The sequence below is a fragment of the Muscardinus avellanarius genome (assembly GCF_963383645.1).
Source record: "Muscardinus avellanarius genome assembly, chromosome: 9".
NCBI lineage: Eukaryota > Metazoa > Chordata > Mammalia > Rodentia > Gliridae > Muscardinus > Muscardinus avellanarius.
Genome location: NC_137795.1, coordinates 28,504,813 through 28,525,546, shown reverse-complemented (window position 1 = coordinate 28,525,546; position 20,734 = coordinate 28,504,813). Strand labels below are relative to the sequence as shown.

General features: G+C 43.7%; 1 pseudogene across 1 annotated transcript; it reads right to left on the bottom strand.

Annotated features, from left to right (window-relative positions):
• Positions 1 to 966: 966 nt before the first annotated feature.
• On the bottom strand, positions 967 to 17,695 carry LOC308266761 (lysosomal dipeptide transporter MFSD1-like; annotated as a pseudogene). The gene is made up of 5 exons: positions 17,608 to 17,695; positions 7,465 to 7,589; positions 5,208 to 5,299; positions 3,781 to 3,894; positions 967 to 2,268 (listed from the first exon to the last, which is right to left on the bottom strand). The product of its transcript is annotated as a lysosomal dipeptide transporter MFSD1-like (transcript).
• Between the last annotated feature and the right edge of the window lie 3,039 nt (positions 17,696 to 20,734).

Sequence of the window (20,734 nt, the reverse complement as noted above, 5' to 3'; positions counted from 1 at the left end):
AGAGAGTTTGTACTACAAAATTATGTCCCTAGGAAGCCAGGCATGGTGGTAGACCTTGTAATCCCAACATTTAGGAGACTGAGACAGGAGGATCACGGTTAGCAGTCAGCCTCAGCTACTAAGTAAGTAGCTCTACGGCTCAGTGAGACCCTGTTTCAATATAAATAATGAAAAATAGGACTGGGGGATGTAGCTTGGAGGAAGGGTTCCAACTCCAGTACTGCAAAAAGAAAAAATTATGTTCCTAAGGATTCAGGTTCTCAATCACAGAAAGGTGAACTCACTCCCAAAGGCAGCACAGCCTGATCTGCCAGTGTGGACAGGACAAAGGATATCTACTCCAAGGCCATCATTTATTCTGTATAAATAGCTCACAGGCCACATCCCCAAGATGTACTGAGTGAAAAGTATCTCTACACAAGAGCCAATGTTTCCCACTACTAACTGTCCTTCCTGAAGTTCACCTGAGTGGTCCAGGGCTTTTATCTAAACTGTTCACTGCTGATCTGCCTGTCCTTAAGTAGCATTCATCAGCCACATAATACAAGAGACAGGCTAACACAGTCCTCACAAATACACTCTGATATAAACATGTCTGAAATATAAATATGACTTTCTGGTCCGTTATTTTTCCTAATGACTAAACTCTAGATATAAAAAAGATATATGTGAGCCGGGCATGGTGGCGCACACTTGTAATCCCAGCATTCGGGAGGCTGCGACAGGAGGATCGCGGTTTGCAGACAGCCTCAGCTACTTAGTGAGGCCCTTTGCAACTCAGTGAGACCCTGTTTCAAAATAAAGAATAAAAAATAGGGCTGATGGTGTATCTCGGAGGTAGGATACCCTTGGGTTCCATCCCCAGTACCACAAAATTAATAAAAAAAATAAAAAATATGTATGTGCCGGTTCCCAAATCAATGGTGTGTGTGTAGAGCATTTTCATGACACAGTCATTTAAACTTCTCACTCAGTATGAGAAAGTTTTATTTCTTCCCTTTGTCTTGCAGAATAATTTAGGTTACCTACCTCAGGCAGAATTCACCAAATAAAGTAAGACCACAGGTAAGAGTGACAAAGAAACAACAGGCAATAAAGAAAGCCCCGAGTATGAAGTATCATGCCAGCAATGATGGAAATGACTGTCAACTCAAGGTTCGGAATGGACTGCATGAAGCCATGTGCAGTTCCCAGTTGATGCTCAGGAGCTGCAACTGCCACCATTGGCCACAATGCACAAACAAGTAATGAATAAGAGTCCCAGGAGACACATAGCAACCCAAGGGCTCCACATCGTAAAGGCCAGCATCATGTGGGACACAGGGTGGTGGCTGCCGCACACAGAACCCGGATGATGTTCCTCCCTGTTTTATGCACCAAGAGCCCACATACCAGGGATATGAAAGCCGATATGCCATATATAATGCTGTTAATTGCACTATATAGAAAACCTTCCCAAGTCCAATAAAAGGGAACACCACAACATAATAGCAGACACAGGTGATAAAGATCAGCCACGGGGTAAGGAGAAGTCCTTTATTTCAGTTCATTTCATAACTTCACCTGTTTTCCCACGTTCTTTATGAAGAATTCTCTCAGCTCTCTGACCCAAGCAGGCAAGGACCAAGGCACTGATTACTGAGAGAACACACGTTACACCCCTGATCATGAGTGTGGTCCTGAAGGTCATGTGGCCAGGAGAACCCAGGGGGAGCTTCAGTCTTAGAATACAGCCATCCCATGAGGTTCACGTTCACCATACTACCAATCTTAGCCATGCTCGGCTGCAGTCCAAACACAAGGGTCAACTCTTTGCCTGTAAACCAGCTCATGGCATACGTAATTTGGGCAACCACCAAAGACACCCCACCAATCCCAAACACAAAACTTCCAAATTCCATCAGCCAAAAGGCATTAAATATTGCACCTAGAGCAAAAAGAACCCATCCAATGCAAACAAAACAGCTAAAAATAATTGTGCCCCATCGTATTCCAAACTCTTGGTTTATCAAAAAGCCACCCAAGAAACACAAAACTACATTGGGCCAAGAATGCCAGGCATACAGCAGCATGAAATTTTGTGGTATTCACCTGTATATCCTGCCTAACCTGGGTCTTAAGAGCAGAAGGACTGTCATAGCAAAAATAGCTGCTGAAGCTGAGCAGGCACAGCAGCAGCAGCAGCAGCAGGTGCGCCAGGTGGCTGGGATCCAGAGAGCCGGCAGTGCCTGGAGTGTCAGGGCCACGGTCCAGTAGCTACGCCGCCTCCTGCTCCATCAGTGCAAGCTGGGACAGCTGCCACAGCAACTTCAGGACTGAACAGGAAGCGAGTCTGCCGCTTGGGCTTATCTTTAAGATGCCCAATGGCTACTAAAAATTATGGATATTTCTGTACAACTTCATAGTAACAAAGCCTGTGTCTCCAATGTCTTTCTCCATGTTAAGAGCTTTGGCCGGGTGTGGTGGAGCATGCTTGTAATCCCAGCATTCGGGAGGCGGAGACAGGAGGATCGCCGGTTCGAGGCCAGTCTCAGATACTTAGTGAGGCCCTTTGCAACTCAGTGAGACCCAGTTTCAAAACTAAAGACTAAAAAAAAAAATAGGGCTGGGGGTATAACTCAGAGGTAGAATGTCCCTAGGTTTTATCCCCAGTACTGTAAAAAAAATTTTTTTTAAATCAAAAGAAGGAAATAAAAAAAAAATAGCACTGGGGATGTAGTTTGGAGGTACAGTGTCCCTGGGTTCCATCCACAGTACCAAAATTAAATAAATAAGTAAATAAATAAATAAAGCAAGAAAGCAAGAAAGTAGGTCTGAGGGATATAGCTCAGAGGTAAATGCCCCTAGGTTCAATCCTCTGAACCACAAAAGAAAAAGAAAATAACACTGAGATTCAGATATTAAGTAGTTGATCCAACATCATACAATTGGCCTCTGCTCTTTTTTTTTTTTTTTTTTTTTTTTTGGTGGTACTGGAGGTGAAACCCAGGTGCTTTCTACCTCCAGGCTATACTCCCAGATCTATTTTATACTTTATTTGGAAACAGGGTCTCACTAAGTAGCTGAGGCTGGCTTTGAACCTGTGCGATCCTCCTATCTCAGCCTCCCAAACGTGGGGATTATAAGCATGCGCCACCACACCCGGCCTCTGCTCTTAATTATATTGCCCCTTGCTGTTATCTGAAGTCCCCCAGAAGAGACTGGTTTCTTTCTCATCTTTTAATTCAAATGTCTAACACATAAGAATGTGGTGAATGTGTCATTTAAGCTAGACAACACCAAGGTCATTAGCCTCCCTTGCTCATTGAGCCTTACTATATGCTAGGCACTGGAGGCATATGATTTTTTTCTGGTATGTGCATGCTGGGGATCGAACCCAGAGCTTTACACTACACTTGCTAAACATATACTTTGCCACTGAGTTACAACTCCAACCCAAGATTTTTTTTTTCCTAAGGAGGTATTGCTCTCAAGAATTTTATTGTTGTGGGGCATGGTGGCACATGCCTGGAGTCCCAGTACCTGGGAAACAGAGACAAGAGGATTGCAGATTTGAGACCAGCCTCAGCAATTTAGTAAGACCCTGTTTCAAAATAAAAAATAAAAATTGCTGGGGGTGTATCTCAAAGGTAGAATCCTCCTGGGTTCAATCCCCACAGCTACAAAAAAAGAAAAAAAAATTCATTGCTGAGTAACAGCTGATTCAAGTGCAGTGTGAATATACACTCAGTCCTACAATAAGACTTATAAGATGGAGGATTGGAGGATGCCTAACATTGCCTAGGGAAGGCAAGGAGCCCGGCTCCTTGTATACATTTCTTGTTCAAGGAAAAAGGGTTGAGAATCTCTTTTATTCTTGATGTGTCTTCTAGGTGCAGGTCCACGTAGCTTAGGCTGCACAGTCAATGAGCATACCCAGAAAAGGCTAAATTAGTCAAATCAACCAAAACAGTAGGAAGAGAGAGCTATTCTTGTGAGCTGAATCAGAAAAAAAAAAAATATTTGCAAAGATCTTGGTACTTAGTTATTACTAACTGTTACCGATTGGGGAGAGTATGATTGTGGGGAAATTAACATAGCTAAAAGTAATTAACAAGTCAATAGGAGAGGAGAATTCGGCCTTTCTCTACCTAAAGACAGATCTACATGATAATCTAGGGAGGATGGAGCAGGGTTTGACCTTGCCCTTCATGAAAGGAGACACCTCGCCACACCTTACTGGAGGAGGTACTTTACAGGGTTACTACGTCAGAATTACATAAACAAGATGGAGGTCGTGGGTATAAAAAGTCTGGTCCATGTGTGATCCCTTTAGTGTATTCATTCGAGTCACCCCTCCATGCCAGTGTGGTATGGAGCTGTACCTATCCTCTGTATTTCTATCTTTCTAATAAACTTCTTTAAATCTCCAGCAACTGTCCAAGCTATGCATATTTATTCTTAGCTTAGTACAAGAACCCGTGGTAATTTTCTGGGTTTGGTCATTTTGGGTTTTGTTGTGGTTTAAGGGAAATTGTGTCCGGGACCCTAACAGGGGTCCCTGAGAACAGTTTCCCCACAACCATATTCTCCCAATCCGTAACATCAGAAGTTTTTTCTCTAATTCTAGGGCTGCCTTACCCTCTGAGAACTGGCTGTGGCTACTGTGTGCAGGGTCATCAAGGGAGGAAAGAAAAGAAAGAGAATCTGTAATATAGGAATAATGGGACTAGTCCTCAAGGACTGTATCTAATACTCTGTCTCCATTATGTTACGATTTGGGAATAAATGTTAACATTTGGGGGAACTGTCCCCAGGGACCTCTATTAGGTTCCCGGAGACAATTCCCATAAAACCGCAGGTTCTTGTCCTTGACTAAGGACCGATGTACACTAGTCAGGACTCTTGCTGAATATTTAAATGAGTTTATTAGTACAAAGATAGTAATAAAGAATACAGGTAGAGCCCTATATTACAGAATAATATTGGGGGGGGGGGCGAAACAAAGTCACTGGAATACAAAATGCTGTTATACTCAAAGCCCAGGACCCCAGGATGACAGAGACCGCCAGCGCGCACAGTAATGCAGAAACAGGACAAGGTTTATTGGGAAGCTAGCTCACAGAGGTTATCTTGAGTAAGGAGGAGCGCTTAGTGACCTTTGATTGGTTTATGGCCCCTGGGGTAGCTAGGAATTTTCCACCCCAGGCCCAGGTTTCGAGACTGACCAGTTCTGGGAAATCGAAACTTGGGCCTGGCATGTTTTCTGCAACCGTGGAGCCTGTCGTGGCTCCGCCAGGGTTGTGGCTCTGTTAGGGATCTACATTACACAACAGCTCTTAGAGACATAAAGTCCGCCATCTTGCTCTCCTACATAATCCTGACATAGGTAAAGTCCACCCCTTAATTTCCTGCCTGTTGGTCCTAGGTTTCTTTGTGTAAACCAGAACATTCACAAGGTCAAGGGTCATGTGGTAGCTATTCTCCTTTCAGGAAGGCCAGTCTCCTCCTCCCATCCTCTCTGGAATAGCTAGATATCCTTTATTATGCAAATAATAAATAGAAAGTGGAAGGTCCTAAGACCCAACCCCTCTTATCTATTTGCTAATTATTTTAAGGAGGGTAACTTGCATTATAATAGCTACCAGGACTGCCTGGCAGTAACCTGGCCCGAGCCACCCTTCCCTTTTACAGGTCTGCCCTCCATTTTCTATAACTCAATTTATTTTAATAACCACAGCTTGTTGTTCGACTCTTTTTAGGCCATTCCGAATACTGGTACACATTAATTTTTTTTCTTTTTTTTTTTTTTTTTTGCGTTACGAGAAATGGAACCCAAAGGTATTCTACCTCCAAGCTACACCCCAGCCCTATTTTTATTTTCTTTCTTTCTTTCTTTTTTTCTTTCTTTCCTTCTTTCTTTCTTTCTTTCTTTCTTCATTTTTTTCTTTCTCTCTTCCCCTCCCCCACCCCCAGTACTGGGAGTGAAACCTAGGGGCATTCTACCTCAAGCTATACCCCTAGCCCTATTTTTTATTCTTTATTTTGAAACAGGGTCTCACTATTTTGAAACAGGTTCTCACTAAGTTGCAGAGGGCCTCACTAAGTAGCTGAGGCTGGCCTTAAATCTGCGATCTTCCTATCTCAGCCTCCCAAGTACTGCTGTTAGATCTTAATACAATGCTATTGTACCAGTATTGGAATGGCCTAGGAAGATTTGGGAAAGCTCTGATTATTAATATATTTCAAAAGAAAATAATTGGTATATTTCAAAATAGTTGTGTCAAAATGGCGGCAGAGATGGGTAAAGAAAGGACTTGGTTTCTGCCTAAAACAGGCAGCTATTCCAGTGTAAATCAACCTAGCTCAAAGTAATTAACAAGTCAATAGAGGAGAGCAAGGGCTTCTACTTTCTAAAGACAGATCTACAAGATCCTGGGAGGATGGGGCAGGGTTTGACCTTGCCCTTCATGAAAGGAAACACCTCACCACACCTTGCTAGGGGAGGTACCTTACAGGGACGTTCACTACGTCAGAGTCACGCAAACAAGATGGAGGTCATGGGTATAAAAGTCCAGTCCACGTGTAAGCCCTTTGGTGTACTCATTTGAGTCATCCCCTCATGCCATCTTGGCATGGGGCTGTATTTCTATCTTTCTAATGAACTCCTTTAAGTCTTCAGCAACGGTCCAAGCTATGCATATTTATTCTTAGCTTAGGACAAGAATCTACGGTTCTTTCTTCTGTTTGGGGTCGTTTTGGATTTTGTTATGGGTTGGGGGAAAGTATGTCTGGGACCCTCGCAGGGGTTCCCAGGAAACAGTTTCCACAAACCATATTCTCCCAATCCGTAACACTATGAAGAGCACAGGCTTAGCCGGGCGTGGTGGCGCACACTTGTAATCCCAGCGCTTGGGAGGCTGAGACAGGAGGATTGCACAGGTTCAAAGCCAGCCTCAGCTACTTAGTGAGGCTCTCAGCTACTTAGTGAGACCCTGTTTCCAAATAAAATATAAAAAATAGGTCTGGGAGTATAGCCTGGAGGTAGAAAGCCTCTGGGTTCCACCCTCAGTACCAAAAAAAAAAAAAAAAAAAAAAAGAGCACAGGCTTAGAAATCGTGTGGATCTAGGATCATACCTGCCAAGATTTGAATCCAGTTTGGCTATGTACTCAAAATGAGGCCCTGGAGAACCAGTTGATAACATACATATCAGAAAGACTAATTAATTCACCATGGTTACCAGGAAAACAGGCTCGGTTTCTAAATTGCAGCCAACTAAATGAGCCAAGAGAAAAGGAAAATTGTTATTATTTTGTTTCTCGGAAATGTTATATTCAAAAATTTTCAAAAGCGATGTGCCTTTTTGGGGTTTTAACTCTTACCTGGTCCTCGTTTATCTGCTGAGGTGTTTTTGAGCATCATAAATGGCTTCTTACTGCTGTGTTACAGCCTGGAATTCTTAGCACATCGGGCAAGCAGACACACGGAATCGAAGCTTCGCAAAGAGGAGGTTAGTCAAAAGCAGCTGGCACATCAGCTCAATATAAGGCTCTGCCAGGAAGATGGAGTTTAAGAAGACGGCCACACTCGGCTCCAGTTCTGTCTTCTCTGGGGACAGAATGCACATTAAGACTGGAGAGGGCTGGATAAAGGGAGTGGGAGGGCGACTATGCATGGTTCAGGAATTGAGAAGAGGGAGTGAAGGGTTGGGGTGGAGCCCAGGGCTCTGTACAAGGTCGACCAGCTTTCTCTCACTGAGCTAAAGCCTGGAGCTTATTTTTGATGGCTGGGGAAGAAGAAGAGAAGACAGAAATGCCAGAATGTGCATCATTTAAGAGAGAGAGAGAGAGAAAGAGAGAGAGAGAGAGAGAGAGAGAGAGAGAGAGAGAGAGAGAGAGAGAGAAACACTCTAGGTTGAACAGAAACTCCAGGCAGGAAATAAAGAGACCACATTACAAAAGAAAAAAAAAGAAAGAAAAAGAAAAATGAATGTCAAGTTAAGAACTTTGGATTTTAGCCAGAGAATATCTGAAAAGGTGCTGAAGATTTCAGAGGAAAAAATTTTACAAAGTAAAAAGCATTTTTAAGATTTAATCTTTTTCAATTTATTTTGTTGAAAGGGAATTAAAATCACATAGTCTAGCGAGCCTGGTGGCGCACGCTTGTAATCCCCGTACTTGGGAGGCGGGGACAGGAGGATTGCGCAGGTTCGAAGCCAGCCTCAGCAACTTAGTGAGGCTCTCAGCAACTTAGTGAGACCCTGCTTCCAAATAAAATATAAAATAGGTCTTGGGGTGTAGCCCGAAGGTAAAAAGCCCCTAGGTTCCATCCTCATCCCCAGGACCTCCCCCCAAAAATATCACAGTCTAAATTCAAAAGTGGAAGGTCTCCCTCCCACTTCTGTCTATTATCTGACTATTTTTCTCCCTACAGGCAAACCAAAACCAATGTCACCAGTTTCTCACATATTCTTCCAGAGACAGCTATGAATATGAAGGCACATATAAATGCCATTCCCTCCTCCATATTTTGCAAATGGAGTACATACACACTTATTATTCTGCATTTTTCACTAAAAAATATAACTTAAAACATTTTTTTTGAGCCAGGCATGCTGGTACAAGCTTGTAATCCCAGTACTTGGGAGGCTGAGACCAGGATCGGGTTTGCAGCCAACCTCGGCTACTTAGTGATGCCCTTTGCAACTTAGTAAGACTCTGTTTCAAAATAAAGAATAAAAAATAGGGGTGAAGCTACACCTGAGGGTGTAAGGTAGAATGCCCCGGGTTCAATTTCCGGCAACACACACACACACACACACACACACACACACACACACTTTCTTTTGTATGAATATATGAAGCAGCATTATTCATTTTTTAATTGGATAGATTACAATAAAAGAATACATTTTTTAATTGGGTAGATTACAATAAAAGAATGGTTAGCCAGGCGTGGTGGCGCACACTTGTAATCCCCGCGCTTGGGAGGCGGAGACAGGAGGATCGCGCTGGTTCGGAGCCAGCCACGCTGGCTTAAGAGACTCTGTTTCCACAAAATGTTAAAAAATAGGTCTGGGAGTGTAGCCCGTGGGAGTATATACTGGAGGTAGAAGGGCTTCCAGGAACCCCAGGACCACCAAAAAAAAAAAAAAAAAAAAAAGAATGGTTAAAGCCCTCTGCCTCTTCTGTACATTGCTGTCTAGTTCTCCCTAGGAGCCCCCCAGTCTGTCTAGTTTCTTGTATATCTTTTCAGAGGTATTCTAGGCATATGGAAATGAATACACACACACATACACACATACACATATACACATACATATACACACATACATACACATAGACATACACACATACATATACACACAGACATACATACACACATATACACATACACGTACACACACATACACATACACATGCACACACATACACACCCTTCCCATCTTTTGAATATGTAATATGCATACTTATAGGATATACTCACTATCTCACATTTCTTTCTTTCTTTATTTATTTATATTTATTTATTTATTTATTTATTTATTTATTTATTTATTTTAATGGTACTGGGGTTCCTGGAAACCCTTCTACCTCCGGGCTACAGTCCCAGACCTATTTTTACATTTTTTATTTGGAAACAGGGTCTCCTAAGCCAGTGCGTGTGGCTGGCTTCAAACCTGCGCAATCCTCCTGTCTCTGCCTCCCAAGCGCGGGGATTACAAGCATGCGCCACCACGCCCGGCCTCTTTTTTATTTAAAAATATTTTTCTAAGCTGGGCTTGGTGGTACATGCCTGCAATCCCAGTACTTGAGAGACTGAGACAAGATAATTACAGGTTCGAGGCCAGCCTCAGCAAAGTAGCAAGACTCTCATCAATTTAGTAAGACCCTGTTTTGGAAGAAAAAATCAAAATTGAGCTCGGAGAGTAACTCAGAGAATGTCCCTGAGTTCCATTCCCAGTACCAAATATATATATTTGGAAACAGGGTCTCACTAAGTTGCTGAAAGCCTCACTAAGTAGCTGAGGCTGGCTTCGAACCTGTGCGATCCTCCTGTCTCAGCCTCCCAAGAGCTGGAATTACAAGTGTGCGCCACCATGCCCTGCGCAAATAAACACATTTTTTAAATAAAAATATTTTAGGAATTCAAATTAAGACTTTGAATTAATAATAGTGTATCAATGTCAATTTTCTGGTTTTGATGATGTATTATGTATAATGGTATTGGGGAAGCTGAGCGAAAGACACAGGAACTCTATATTGTTTTGGGAACTTCTTGTGAGTCTTGAAGTGCATCGAAATAAATGGTATTATAAATATTTCTTAGTGATCATTCCATGTCAATATACAGCTTCTTTTCCTCTAAAACTGGTAACAGTGTCTTCGGCATATGTCTAGCCTTTTAATCCATTCTTTTTCTTTTTTTTTTTTTTTCTTTTCTTTTTGCGGTACTGGGGATAGAACCCAGGAGTATTCTACCTCTGAGCTACACCTCCAGCCCAGTTTTTTTATTCTTTATTTTTGAAACAGGGTCTCACTAAGTTGCGGAGAGCCCCACTAAGTAGTTGAGGCTGTCCGCAAACCGCAATCCTCGGGTCTCAGCCTCCCGAGTGCTGGATTTACAAGCATGCGCCACCACGACCGGCGTTTGAATTCATTCTTAAGACTTAAAAGTGGACCCAGAGCCGGGCGTGGTGGTGCACGCTTGTAATCCCAGCGCTTGGGAGGCTGAGAGAGGAGGATCGCACAGGTTCGAAGCCAGCCTCAGCTACTTAGTGAGGCTCTCAGTAACTTAGTGAGACCCTGTTTCCAAATAAAATGTAAAATAGGTCTGGGGGTGTAGCCTGGAGGTAAAAAGCCCCTGGGTTCCACCCTCAGTACACAAAAATAAAATAAAATAAAATAGGTCTGGGAGTGTAGCCCGGAGGTAGAAGGCCCCTGGGTTCCATCCCCAGTACCACCAAAAATACATACATACATACATACATACATACATACATACATACATAAAATAAAATGACGTTCTGGGCCCTTCTGTTTTCTAATTCAGTCACTGTCCAAAGACAACCCACATAGTAATAATGATAAATAAAATATTTGCAGTTTATAGCCATTCTGTACCACCAAACTGGACAGTTTAATAGCCCCATCCAACAGGTTGACTCCTTTGCAGCAATATAAAAGCAAATCATATGATTGTACATATTAAGAAGAAATTTTAGTTTAAAATCAAACATTCCAAAGAGGTCTTGCTCAGGGTGATAGTTAAAATATTACTTTCCACCAATCCAAAGGGTCCCACTGGTTAACAAATGGCAAACTCACAGTGGTTAATGTAGACTGGGAAGCAAAATGCAGGTTTTATTTACACACACACACACACACACACACACACACACACACACACACAAAGGGAACTTCAATTGACTTTCTCCAAGAATAAGATAACTATGTTGCCAATATTTTCTTTAGACTGTTTCAAGCTAAACATTTTCTCTCCAATATCCTATGGCACCCGACTTGGAAAGATTCCGTCTTTTTTCTAAAGAAATACGGAACTCTTCCTGCAGAGTTATTTGCTGCGCACAGCTTGCCCAAAGTCGACACCCACTTTCCCAAAAGTAATGATAACTTGTTATTTAAAATCTTCTCAGTCAGGCATGCTGGTGTGCACCTGTAATTCCAATACTTGGGAGGCTGAGACAGGAGAATCCCAGGTTCAAGGAGATTCAGCAATTTAGCAAGACCCTCAACAACTTAGCAAGGACCTGTTTCAAACTAAAATAATAAAAAGGGGCAAGGGGTAGTACATTGGAGGCAAAATGACCTTGGGTTCAATTCCAAGTTCCACAGTTAAATTAAAACATTTATGTGTCATTCACTGGGCATGCCATTGTTGATGTTCACCAGATAGGCTTCTCACAACTTAAGGAGATTACAGACAGTTTGAGAGGGCCCGGAGCTCACTGTGATCATCTTGACTGTCCACCTCGCCTACGGAAATGGGTCCCGGGCACTTTTGTCCAATGCAGTCCACTTTGCTTAATAAAACATGGATTCCAGCAGGGCGTGGTGGCGCACGCTTGTAATCCCCGCACTTGGGAGGCTGAGACAGGAGGATCGCACAGGTTCGAAGCCAGCCTCAGCTACTTAGTGAGGCTCTCAGCAACTTAGTGAGACCCTGTTTCCAAATAAAGTATAAAAATAGGTCTGGGAGTATAGCCCAGAGGTAGAAAACCCCTGGGTTCCACCCCCAGTACCACTAAAAGAAAACCCAAAAAACATGGATTCCCTAACTCAAAACACAGCCAACCAGAGACAGGCATGGTGGTGCATGCTTGTAATCCCAGCATTCGGGAGGCTGAGACAAGAGGATCGCGGTTCATGGACAGCCTCAGCTACTTAGTGAGGCCCTTTGCAACTCAATGAGACCCTGTTTCAAAATAAAGAATACAAAAGTAGGGTGTAGCTCAGAGGTTGAATGCCCCTAGGTTTCATCCCTGGTACTGCAAAAAACCAACAACAACAACAGAAAAAAAACAACACAGCCACAGCCAATCAGATCCATTCTCCTAGAATATGGAATTGGGACAAAGAGACTCATTTCAGTTAGAAGTGGGTTCTTGAAAGAGATATGTAATGTATAGTGTAGAAAAATGGAAGGTAGCCATCCTCTCCCACCATGGGGCCCTGGGAACAGAGAAAACCTAGCAATGCAAGAAACTTGTAGCACACGCCGAGGAGAGGATCCAGGAGAGCCTCCTCCGCCTGGTGAGTCTGGTCCTCCCCAGGCCTTGCCTCCCTGCCTGCAACACCCTCTCTGACATCACTGAAAGTTCTCTAACTGGCTCAAGGTAACTTGAATTGGTTTCTTACATCTAAAAACTGTAACTAGAAAATAGCTTAAAAAGACATTCATTGCAGCAAGATTTGCAACTTGGAAACATCCTTATTGTTCAGTCACAGGACAATGGTTCCCAGGGCTGGCACACAGAGGTGGGCAGCCTTTTAAAACATTACACATAGCCGGGCATGGTGGCGCACGCTTGTAATCCACACGCTTGGGAGGCTGAGACAGGAGGATCACGCAGGTTCAAAGCCAGCCTCAGTTATTTAGTGAGGCTCTCAGCAACTTAGTGAGACCCTGTTTCCAAATAAAATATAAAATGGGTCTGGGAGTATAGCCCAGAAGTAGAAAGCCTCTGGGTTCCACCCCCAGTACCACCAAAAAAAAAAAAAGAATAAAAAAAATAGGGCAGGGGGTATAGCTCGGAGGTCAAATGCCCCTGGGTTCATCCTCAGACCCTCAAAAAAAAAAAATCATCACACATTGCACAGACCCTGTAGCAACAGAGCTCAAGGTTGGCACAATGTGACATTTCTTGAACGCCAGGATTGCAACTGTATAGAGAGAAGTGAGAGGCTGGAAGAGAAGAAACACAAGAAAGGTGGGAGTAGGAGGTGAGCATGGCCGCAGGAGGGGAAGAGACTGTGAGAACATGAATGAAGCCTTGACAGGAGGCAGGCATGCAAATGCACACTTAAGAGGTCTTTTTTTTTTTTTATTGTGAGTGTTCTGATGCTATTAACACAAACAGAAAAGGAGGGAAAGTAGGCAAGCCAAAAGGTAAGAGGAAAGTATTTCTGGAGCAAGTGCCCTGCTACTGTGGGAGGATCCACATTGTTTTGTTAGACATGGAATCATGTCTAGCAAACCCAGAGATCTCCTGGTTTTCACTCTACAAACGGAGAGCATGAGGGACCCAGAGATGAAGCCACCTACCCACGTGACCTCGCTAGGACCTATGAGAGCCACAACATTACATTTAAGTCCAGCCGGGCGGTGGTGCATGCCTGTAATTCCACCACTAGGGATGCTGAAAAGGAGGATCACAAGTTCAAGGCCATTCTCAGCAACTTAGATCCCCAGGAACCTAGTGAGACCCTGTTTCAAAGACAAAAAATAAAGGGCTGGGAATGTAGCTTTGGAGGTAGAATGCCCCTGGGTTCAATCCCCAGTACCCCCCCACACACACACAAATCAAGTCCAGTGTATTTATGTACACCACATTGATGTGGAATATTGAATACTGCCCATTGTTCCATAAAAATAAAATAAAAATACTAAGGCAAAGATTTTTTTTGTTGTTTTTTGGGGGTTTTTTGGTAGTACTGGGGTTCCTGGAGACCCTTCTACCTCCGGGCTACACTCCCAGACCCATTTTTTAAATTTTTTATTTGGAAACAGGGTCTCTTAAGCCAGCACGGCTGGCTTCAAACCTGCGTGATCCTCCTGTCTCTGTCTCCCAACCGTGGTGATTACAAGCATGCGCCACCACGTCCGGCAAAGATTTTTTTGTGTGTAGTACTGGGGATTGAACCCAGGGGCATTCTACCTCCAAGCTACACCCCCAGCCCTATGTTTTATTCTTTATTTTGAAACAGGGTCTCGCTGAGTTGCAAAGGACCTCACTAAGTAGCTGAGACTGCCCTGAACCGTGATCCTCCTGTCTCCGCCTCCCAAATGCTGGGATTACAAACTTGCGCCACCACTCCTGGCTAGACTAAGATATTATTTGAAAAACTTTCCCATTCATCTGTTGACAAATTAAGCTATCATTTCATAGTCAAATTCTTCCCTGAGAAGCACTGTTATTAAAAAATACTGACTATAGGTGATTATGAAGGTTTATACGTTGTTCCGGTAAATGACAAAATAACATGTCAAAGTGATTTTCTTTCTAAGAAGGATAGATCAAGGTGGGAAATGAGGACAAGATATTTACAAGAAAGTTCCTCCTGGCAGGAAGCACTGGACAGAGTAGAGTCCAGGTGCAAACGCCGGCCTGGCAGATCACCAGCTTTGGAGTCTTAGTGTAGTCTTGAGTGTTATACAGTAAGTAATCCAAAATATTAAACTTTATTATGGTTCCAGGTTAGGCATTAGGGGTGAGTTAGGGTCACTTGGGACAAGCGAGTGTCCCTAAACAGTCCCAGGAGAGGTAGATGGGTGAGTAGACAGATTAGCGAAAATTTGAGCAACAGCTCATACTGGTTTCCAGCAGTTCAGAATTCTATTTAAGGGGCAGATTCCAGTACAGGGAAGGATTAAAAAGCTCTCAGCTTAAACCTTGAGAAGGACTGACACAGCTGATGGTGGTGTTGATTGGTTGGGAGAAAGAAAAAGAGCGATGCTTTTCTCTGGACACAGAAGCAACCCAGTTGCTTATCAAAATCAAACTGGCTATTTCATTTAGAGTCTTAGAGATGACTAGTTAAGAACTCTGCAGGGTCAGAACATTTTCTCTACTTACAAACTTACAAGTATTAAAGTAAATTAAAGTGGAGGCTGACATGGAGAATCCCTGAACAGACAAAGCCAGTTAGGCTTCATACATGACTTAATCTTAACCTCATTTGCCAACATCAACAAAGCTAATTTGAGCTTTTCTTATAAATGCCAATATCAAAGAAAAATAGAACTTAGGCAGCCAGCCAATTTACAGTCATATAACTCGAGTCTTTCCAATGGCAAAAATCAAATAAAGCACCTGTGACTGTAGTCAAATGTCCTGGCTGTCCTCTCATGTTTCTCCTGTAAAAGCCTTCCCGTCACATTCCCTGCATGGAGCTTGCAAACCAGTTCTGGTTTGGGAGCCGCCCAGTTCATGGATTGCTATTTGCTCAAACAAATGCTTTAAAATATTTGTTGTGTTGCCGGGCGTGTGGTGGCACACGCTTATAATCCCCACTGGGGAGGCGGAGACAGGAGGATCGCGCAGGTTCGAAGCCAGCCTCGCTGGCTTAAGAGACCCTGTTTCCAAATAAAAATATATTTAAAAAAATAGGTCTGGGAGCATAGCCCAGAGGTAGAAGGATTTCCAGGAACCCCAGTAATACCAAAAAAAAAAAAAAAAATTATTGTGCCTTAGTTTCCTTTATTTGCAGTACTGGGGGTTAAATTCAGGGCCTCATACATGCTAAGCAAGCACTCTACCACTGAGCTACATCTCCAGCCCTCTTATTTTACTTTTTTTTTTTTTTTTTTTTTTTTTTTTTTTTTTTTTTTGCGGGTCTGGGAATGGAACCCGGAGCATTTGACCTCCAAGCTACACCCCCTGCCCTATTTTTTATTCTTTATTTTGAAACCGGGTCTCACTGAGTTGTGGAGGGCCTCACTAGGTAGATGAGGCTGTCTGCGAACCACGATCCTCCGGTCTCAGCCTCCCAAATGCTGGGATTACAAGCGTGTGCCACCACGCCTGGCTTATTTTACCTTTTTAACACTTTTTTTTTTTTCCAAAAGTCAAATGATTCATGGGTCAGATACCAGGAGCTTTAATGTGAGCAGCAAAAGAAGTAGCCAGAGCTCCGTGCTGCTCTGCAATGACTCACGGTGTCCACCTAACTAGATGATGGTGAGAAAGAATCCGTCAAGGACAACTGTCCAGAGAATTGTGTTATAAGAGAGAAGGACTGGGATTGGGGTGTGTGGAGGGGTGCACTGCTTTTATAGTGAGCAGAAGAAAACCTGTTTTTTGTCTAGGAAGAAACACTGCCTTCTCCTAAGAGCACTTGCTGCAAACATAACCCCAAACAATGGCCTGAGCAAAGAACAGTGAAGGCCTTACATTCTTAATGTCCTCTGCAAGAATATGGCGTGGGTGTGTGTGGCTCAGGGCACAAGTGTTTCTCCTAATGTATTCTTAGGCCAGGGTGGAAATTAAATTAGGGTTGATTTAAAAATGAGGCTGGTGGTGACGCACGCTTGTAATCCCAGCATTCTGGAGGCTGAGACCGGAGGATCGCGGTTCACAGACAGCCTCAGCTATTTAGTGAGGCCCTCCACAACTCAGTGAGACCCTGTTTCAAAATAAAGAATAAAAAATTTGGCAGGGGGTGTAGCTCAGAGGTCAAATGCTTCTCGGTTCCAGCCCCAGACAGGCAAAATAAAAATAAAAAATAAAATAAATAAAATAAATAAAAATAAAAAATAGGGCAGGGGGCATAACTTGGAGGTCAATTGCCCCTGGGTTCCATCCCCAGACCCATAATAAATAAATATTTATTATTTAAATAAATAAATAAATATTCCTTTATTTATTAAATAATAAATATTTATTAAATAAATAAATTGATAAGGCTGAACTAAGGCAAAAGGGAGAGACTGCAGAAGTCCAAAAGTTGAGAGGTAGAAAGGGCAGATGGCTCAGGGGCTGACTCTGGAGACAAGAGACTGGAGACAAGGATATGCATATACAAGGCAGAAGCCACAAAAAAAACAGACAAGACCTTCAAGGGAAAGAATGCAGAGGGGGACGCAGCAGAGAAGGACACACAGGAAGCACCCAATCGAGAGGGCTGGACAAGAAGACCAAGGTAGCTGGGTGAGCAGAAAGCACAGGCAGGAGGAGAGCCGGCCATGCAAAGTCAGAAGCAGAGCACACTGGAAGGCTAAGGGCAAGCTCCCCTGACCCACCCTCAGCTGGGAGAGGCTCCCTCCCGGACATCTCCAAACACGCCACCTGCTCCGCTATCACCAGACTGTGCTTCCTCTCAGAACAGTGTGTGTGTGTGTGTGTGTGTGTGTGTGTGTGTGTGTGTGTGTGTCTTCATCTCAATACCTGGAGTTTGCAGCAGAGCCCGTCGTGGCTGGCCCTCAGTGCATGGCCTTGGAATCAGGGAAAGGCAGGTTGTTCCTGGAATCCGCATTATGTGGGCCACGATACCTGATTCTGCAGGTAGGTCTTAAGGTGAAGGCTGAGGGCAAAGCCATTGCTTTTGGAAATTGGGAAGTCATGGGTCACAATTCCAGAAGACAGTTTTGTGGAACTGGAAGTACAGAAACCAGATCTTCAGAGATGGGGGAGGAGGGCAAAAGCCAAGGGAGTGTTTGCTTTACTCTTTATATGCCCTCACCACATATGTGATGAGAGTGAGGCATCTGCTTCGCCTTAAAGAAAAGTAGAATTGTTATAACTGAAACGGAAACAAGGAAATAGTCAATTTTAGGTTGGTTTTTTGTTGTTGTTGTTGTTTTTTGCGGGTCTGGGGATGGAACCCAGGGGCATTTGACCTCCGAGTTACACCTCTGCCCTATTTTTTATTCTTTATTTTGAAACAGGGTCTCACTGAGTTGCAGAGGGCCTCACTAAGTAAGTAGCTGAGGCTGTCCGTGAACTAAGATCCTCCAGTTTCAGCTTCCCAAATGCTGGGATTACAAGTGTGCGCCGCCACGCCTGGCCGCTTTTTTTTTAAAAGTGGGTTTTGTGAATGAAAATATCAGTCCTGGGGAAGAGGTGGCAAACAAAGTACAAAAGTAACAAAAAAGCACAGGGTTTTGCTTGGCCCCTGACCCCGGGTACTTGGGGAAGACCAGGGTGAGAGATGGGGACCAGGAACCTCGACCTGGGCATAAAAGAGCCTGCTTGAGCATGACACGCTGGGGGCCATATAAAGAGACCATCAGGTTCCCACCTCCCTGGTGACCCCAGATGTGAGACTCCCATTCCTCCCACTGATGGCACCTCTGCCTGGGACGTTCTCCCTGCAGCCCAGCCCCTCATATTCTTCAAGTCTCTTCACGAATATCAGCCCCTCAGAGACACCTCCCTGACCATGCTGTCTACACTAGAAACCCCTTTCCCGCCGCCATTACATTTCCCCTTCCGAACACTTACAACACAGTTCAAGGACACATTGCCACCAGAGTCCCTAACTGATTTTCTCTTTCAGATAAAAATCTAAACAGGAACAAACAAAAATATATAAGGTCCTGCAATATCACATACACATTTCTCTCTATTTTGAAGAATGTTGTAAGCTGGGCATGATAGTGCACTCCTGTAATTCCAGAACTTAGGAGGCTGAGACAGGAAGATAGCAGGTTCACCTCAGCAACTTGGTGAGACAACTGTTCCAAAATATATAAATAAGCCAGGTATGGTGGCACACTCTTGTAATTGCAGTAGTTGGGAGGCTAAGACGGGAGGATCACAGCTTTGTAGCCAGCCTCAGTTAGTTAGTGAAGCCCTCTGCAATTTAGCGAGACGCTGTTTTAAAATAAAGAAGCCAGGTGTGGTGGAGTACGCTTGTAATCCCAGCGCTTGGAAGGCTAAGACAGGAGGATCACACAGGTTCAAAGCCAGCCTCAGCAACTTAGTGAGACCCTGTTTCCAAATAAAATATACAATAGGTGGGAGTATAGCCCGGAGGTAGAAAGCCCCTGGGTTCTACTCCCAGTACTACTAAAATAAAATAAAATAAAATAGGGCTGGGGGTATTTCTCAGAGGTAGAATGCCCCTGTGTTCGATCCCCAGTAACATAAATAAATAAATAAATAAATAAATAAATAAATAAATAAATAACCTGGGTGTGTAGCTTGAAGGCAGAATACCCTTGGATTAAATTTCCAGTAGCCCTCTTTTTTACCCTGTCCAAATTAAAAAAAAAAAAAATGTATGCTTGCGACAGGGAAATGCTTCTACTGGAAGGTAGGAGCAACCATTTTGGGATCTCAGATGAAGAAAGAAAACTTGAAATTGGATATTGTCATAGACAGTAACTTTGGTTAAAAAAAAAAATAATAAGTTGCAGCTAGGCCTGGCAGCCCATACCTATACTCCTAGTACTTGGGAGGCTGAGACCAGAGGACTGCAGGTTCAAAGCCAGCCTCAGAAACTCAGTGAGGCTCTCAGCAACTTAGTAAGACCCTGTTTCCAAATAAAAAGACAAAATAGGTCGAGCCATTTCACCGCTTGGGAAGAGGCCAGGTCACATCTAGAGAGCTTCACATGGAAGGCACTCTTTCTGCCCTCCTAAGCCTGGGACACATCGACAGCAGGGATTCCCCGCTATTCAGGCTTCGGTAATAAAAGCGACCTCTCCAGCACAGGGACAAGAAACCAAGGTGGTTAGTGTCTTGTTAAATAGTCATAGTTCTGCCTTCTAAAAGAAATACTACACAGTAACAAGCATGCATTATTTCTGAGACGAAAAAATATTTTTAAAATTTTAGTTATTTTTATTATATTTCTCCCAGAGAGAATCCCTTTCTCATTGCCTTATAAAAAGAACCAATTCATTAATAACATAACAGTGTCTCGAGGAGAAGAGGGACTCTCCCCATCCCTAGCCAGAGCCGATGTCGGCAAGCCAGCCAGGCCACTGCGAACAGGCGGGTGGAGGGTCGGTTTGCTTCTTTGCTATGAGGTTAGTGTCTCGTCAGCAGGGCTTGCACGGTGCCTGTGGTTTTCCTACTGGAAGGAGACTCATTTTTGTTCCAAGACTTTGAGTCCTTCTAAACTGTCACACATGAACCCAAGTTACCCAGCCACCCCCTAAACAGACTTGGGATCTTCATGCCCAAAGAGATGGAGCCCTTACATTTTACTTGGGTGGGACTGGACAGAAGTCAGACCCTTCCCTGCTACCTGTGAGGCCACCTCTTTTCCCTGTTTGCTTATTGTGAACCCCTAGGTGAGAATTCAACAAACACGCTGGGTGCAGTTTACATGCCTGCGATCTCAGACACTTGGGAGGCTGAGACAGGAGGATGCGGGTTTGAGGTCAACGTCCACAACTTAGCAAAAGCCCCATTTCAGAATTTTTAAAGGGGGGCTGGGAGTGTAGCACTGAGGTAGAATGCCCCTGCGTTCAATCCCCCGTGCCTCCCCCCAACCCAATATTAAACAGACAGTCATCTTGAGTCTAATCCTGGATGGGAGCTGTGCTGAGGAGGAGAGGGTGAG